Genomic DNA, 6,000 nt, shown 5'->3' on the forward strand with positions numbered 1-6,000 from the left:
GTCCCCAAAGAGTATGAACTATTTTTTTTTGCCCGTCCCTAAAGAGTATGAACTTTCTAATTTGAAAAATTCAAACAACATACTACCCCTACACATCATTTTATTTACAACTTATATCATTATCATTAACACTTATACCATTATAATAATGTGGACTCCAATCTCCACTAGCATTATTTCCACTACCCCTTCTCTCTCTCTCTTCCTTTTCCCCTTATTTATTGAAACTCGTACCGAACCCAAAGTTCATACTCTTTGAAGACGGAGGGAGTACTATCATTATCCATATAGTTGATGTGCTATGGTAAAATAAAAATATAACAAAATTATATTAAAAAAACATACAAGTTATCAGGGGTGCGTTATAATGCTAACTTTTTTTTAAATTGCTAATTTGCTAACTTATCAACGCAGTGTATTAAAAATGTCAACACGATCACATTAAAATGTCAACACAAATTTGTGTTGACATTTTAATATACTGCGATAATTTTAAATATCAATGTCAACACAATGTATAAAAATATCAACTAAGTTTATGTTGACATTTCAATATCATCGTGTTGACATTTTTAATACACTGCATTGATGAGTTAGTAGACTTAGCAACTTAAGAATGTTAGCAACAGATCACGCCCCTAAGTTATTATTAATCAAGAGTTACGAAAATCTTAAAAAATTGAAAAATGTTACTCCAACTTTTAATTTTTTGAAAAATTTCCAAATTTAAAGATAATGGATTTTTAATATAAAAATGAGATTTTTTGAACTTCTATGTATCAAATAGTAGTAATAATTAGTAGTCGTAGGATATACCATGTCACCATGCTATTCGGCGTGTCTAAATTACTAAATTATTACTCCAAATTCACGTAGTTAGATAATTATTAACTTGAAAAAATCACTTGAATCCTAATATCGCCACCCTACAAATTCACATTTAGATAATTAATAACTTGAAAATATGTCCATCATTTGTATTTATGTGAACAAGAAGTCAAAAATAGGCTAATTGCATTTAAAAAATTAAATATGATGATTGAAATACTTGGAAAAGTTGGTCATATCATTGGTCATTATAAGTCAAAAATAGGTTAATTGCATTTGAAAAATTAAATGTGATGATTGAAATACTTAGAAAAGTTGGTCATATCATTGGTCATTATAAGTGTACTTTCATCGTATCATTAAAAATGAAACATTTTTCATTTTGAATTGTCTTATTAAAAATGAAACATTTCTTAAAATAGAAACTATATTATTTCTATTTTTTTCATTTTTTTTACTTCTCTCTTTATTAAATCATAAAACAACACTATATAAAATCTCAAACCGAAAAACAAATATTTCATTTTTAATGGAACGAAGGGAGTACTCACTCTTGTCCTTGTTAACTGATTGGCTTAGTAATGTACTCACTCATGGAGTAACACTTTGGTACTCAATATGATTGGCTTAGTAAACATTACTCCCTCTGTCCCCATTATATGTACCAGCTTTACATTTTAGTCTATTACGTATTAATTGTCTCATTTCATTTTACATTGTTTGGTAGTAGACTGTAAACCTCATATTCCATCGACTCATTTGAACTCACATTTTATTATAAAACTAATATTAAAAGTAGGATCTACAATCCACTAACTTTTTCAACCCACTATCTATTACTACATTTCTTAAAATTTATGCCCGATAAAATTGGGACACATATTGAGGGACGGAGGGAGTATATAGAATAACTGAAATTGGATTCAATTTTAAATCTAAATATTGGATTTGGAATTAGAAAGTTCAAATTATAATTACACACCTTCAATTCTATGATACAGATTTTTAAATTTGAAATTGATAAATATTAGTATATCTTTTTTAATTGGAATTGTAAATCAAGTAGAGCCCCGCCCAAATAAACACCAGCGCCGATCTTAACTTAAAGAGTCCAGATTCAGTATAATGCATGGAAGCCCATATGTAAACCCATATTAATTAATATAGGCATCTATTCAAACATTATAAACCAAGCACAAGATGAAAAATGAAAAATGAAAAATGCAAAATAAATATCATCTAGCTAGTACCACAGCTATGTGATGGGGTACGAACCAAACCCTAATGGCAAGCCCAATAACAGTGACGGCCCATCAGCCTAGAGCCCAAGAAAGAGTATCTGTTCGGCACCAAAGAGTTCGGCACGACCAAAGAGTTCGGACTCAGCCTATAGCTCGGTAAAGTTCGGCACGACCAAAGAGTTCGGACTCAGCCTACAGCTCGGTAAAAGCCGACCAGTCAAGCTCTCCTCTCAGATCGGCAAGAGCTGATCGGTAAAGTCCAGCAGTTCGGTCTCAACATTCGACCGAACTAGGAGTTAATGGACTCATGAAAGACCTCCACGACCTCCACTATACCCACGATCTATTTAGTGGTACGAAGCAGTTATTGAGCAGTTATTGCTCACCCACGATCTTGTTAGTGGGGCTGCAAACCACGATCCTAGTTCAATGTATAAATAGAACTTAGGTCAGATAGAAAAAGGTTAAGCTCTCTAGAGATAAAATCATATAGCAAGTCTGTGTTGTAAGCTGTAATCCCAGATCAAGCAATACAATCTTTCCCTCCCTTCTTCCCGTGGACGTAGATTTACTTCAGTAAATCGAACCACGTAAATTCTGTGTGTTGTAGTTTTCATTCTCTACCAGCATTTACTAACATCAGAAATTCGCGGATCCATCACTGGCGCCGTCTGTGGGAATCAGAGAACAAAATTTGTGATAAAGCGAATTTTTGATCCATTTTTTCCACCCAAAAAATGCATACCAGATCGCAGAGTACCCGTATTCCTGCCCGTGAGAACCAGGAGGAAGCCAATCCATCCCACAGGTCTGGAAAACAGCCTAGGGATAAATCCACCACCAGTTCTCATGGCGAAGGAACAAGCCGCTCCAAAAATCGTCCCACTGAGTCTTCCCAGCAGCCCGATTTGAATGAGGCTGTCAAGCAGTTTTTGGAGGCGAAGCAGGAGGAATTCTTAACCTTCCTGCGAAAAAGCCAAAAGCAGCCGGAGACGAAAACGGCGGATTCTCCTTCTCCATCCGCACAAGAAAGTCACTACCGCAGTAGTGTCGCATCTCCTAGGAGAAAGAATCCCCGTCCCCCTCATGTTCCAGTTCCTCCTCGGTATCGGAATCACAGGAGAACTCAATCTCCTCCATACCGACGAGATATCGGATTCGCCGTGTACGGAGCACTGAAGACTCCGTTCTCGGACGACATCACCCGAACTCCCCTACCACAGAACTACCGAACTCCGTCGATGACTTACGACGGGCTCGTGGACCCTCACGATTTCTTGGGGCGCTATCAATATAACATGGCGAACCAGGGTCTCAACGAGGTCCACATGTGCAAGCTGTTTCCCGAGCTGCTCATCGGGAACGCGAGAAGGTGGTTCGATAGCCTCCCCCAGGGCAGCATCAGATCTTACCGAGATCTAATGGATGCCTTCCACAGGAGGTTCTTTCAGAAAGCGGAAGCCCGAATCACTTCGGCTCAGCTGCTTTCCATTCGTCAAGGTCGCGACGAAAAAATCAGCGACTTTATGACAAGATTCCACAAGGAATGCCTGCAAGTAGACGATCTCAACGATCTGCTTGTCATCTCGGCATTCCAAAATGGAATCCTGCCCGGAGCTCTCTACAGGAAGCTCGTTGAGTGCGGTCCGCAGACAGCTCAGGAAATGTGGGACATTGCGGACCAGTACTCCCGGGCCGATGAGGCAGACCGTCGCAAACGGTCGTTAGACAGCTCATCGTCCCGAGGAGACAGAAGGAAGCCCGATCATAGCGATCAGGGGCATCCTCGCCGGACTCCATTTGAAAGAATTCAAAGGGCTCCGGTGCAAGACAGATTGGGACCTCGTCTCAATCCCGAGAAGTCGCCCGCTCAGTTCGTACCGCTGAACAAGCCGAGAGCGGAAATTTTCGAACTGCACTCTGACCTATTCGAAAAGCCAAAGCGGATGACGAAATCAGCCGCGCGCCGACCACATGATAGCTACTGCTCCTACCATCAAGACCACGGTCACGATACTGAGGAGTGCAGAAACTTGGCTGCAGGTATCGATGTTCTTGTGAAGGCAGGGACATTGAAAAAATACCGAAGCAAGCAGCCAAAGAAGAATAAAAAGCAGAGTGGTGCGAACTGCGCTCCTCAGGATCCGAAAAGGCAGCCGGATCCCGAAGACGATGACGAGCCGCAATATGATGGAGTAATCCAGACTATTGACGCGCTCCCTGCCGGGAAGACCAAGTCGTCCCTAAAGTCAGAACGCAGAGGCTCCAATCGAGAGGAGCCAACGCATAAAAGGCTGAAGCAGGACGAAGTGATTACGTTCTCGGCTGCTGATCCCGTCCCGGCCATCTCTCCTCACCAAGACGCCATTGTCATCCAAGCCGGAGTGGCAAACAAACTGATCCACAGGGTGTTTGTGGATACAGGAGCGTCGGTTAGCATTCTTTTTAAAGAGTGCTTTGACAAACTAGAAGTGGACCCAGCTCGGCTCAGTCCGGCTCCGCTTCCCCTGAAGAGCTTCACCCAGGAGGACACCCGCCCTGAAGGTATTATCAGCCTTCCGATCACGGTGGGGAAAACGCCTACTAGCTCCAGTACGATGATTGAGTTTTTCGTGGTGAAAGCTCGGTCCCCGTACAACGTCATCCTGGGAAGAGACTGGCTCAACACAGTTCGGGCCGTTTGCTCCACCTATCACCTCACCATCAAGATCCCTACTAAAGGAGGGATAGCGGTCATCTGAGGTGACCAAAAGAGAGCAAATGAATGTCTGCAAATTGCGCTTAGAAGTGCCGAGCAGTCAGATCGGCACCACCAAGCATAGCAATCACAGCAGCCGGAGTCAGAGGCGATGACCGAAGTCATACCGGAGCCGAACTCGATGACAGTTCAGCTGTACGAAGACGATCCATCCAGAACGGTTAAGATCGGCTTCGCGGGAACGCCCCTACTTCGGGAAAAAACCATCCAGCTCCTCAAGGAGTATAAAGACGTCTTTGCATGGTCTCCGTTGGACATGACCGGAGTGCCCCCCGAGGTAATCACTCATCGGTTAAATATTGATCCTTCAGTCCGGCCGATAAAACAGAAGCAAAGACTCTTTGCGGCAGAACGAAGTCAAGTCATCCATGACGAAGTCCGTCAATTATTGAAGGCGGATGTGTTATTCGAAGTGAAGTATCCTTCGTGGGTGGCCAATCCTGTCATGATCAAGAAAAAGGAAGGAGGATGGCGGATGTGCATAGATTTCACCGATCTAAATAAGCACTGTCCCAAAGATTGCTATCCCCTTCCGAACATAGATAAAAAAGTAGAAGCTTTGATAGGCTTTGAAATTTTTTGTTTTCTTGATCTGTACAAAGGATACCATCAAGTTTTAATGGATGAGATTGACGCTTCAAAAACGGCCTTCATTACTGATTTCGGCATTTTCGCTTATAAAAAGATGCCATTCGGTTTAAAGAATGCCGGAGCCACTTATCAAAGGATGGTAGACAAGCTTTTTCGGCACCTGATTGGAAAGGAGGTCGAAGTGTATGTTGACGATATAGTCGTCAAAAGCAAAAGCACTTCGGAGTACGAGCACAACCTCAAGTCCACTCTCAACGTGCTCAAGAAAGCCAACCTCAAACTTAATCCCCAAAAGTGTACCTTTTTGGTAGATTCGGGAAAGTTTCTGGGTTGTTGGGTTTCAAAGGACGGACTCAAGGCAAACCCCTCAAAAGTTCAAGTCGTTCAGAACATGGCAATGCCGAAGTCCATACATGACGTGCAAAGGCTAACCGGATGTCTAGCCGCACTGAATCGATTCCTTTCCCAAGCAGCCGAAAAGCAACTGCCGTTCTTCACGGTGTTGAAAAAGGCACCAAAGTTCGAGTGGGGAGCCGAGCAGAAAAAGGCATTTGACGAGCTCAAAAGTTATCTAGCCGAGCT

This window comes from Salvia splendens, chromosome 17, assembly GCF_004379255.2.
Source record: "Salvia splendens isolate huo1 chromosome 17, SspV2, whole genome shotgun sequence".
Lineage (NCBI taxonomy): Eukaryota > Viridiplantae > Streptophyta > Magnoliopsida > Lamiales > Lamiaceae > Salvia > Salvia splendens.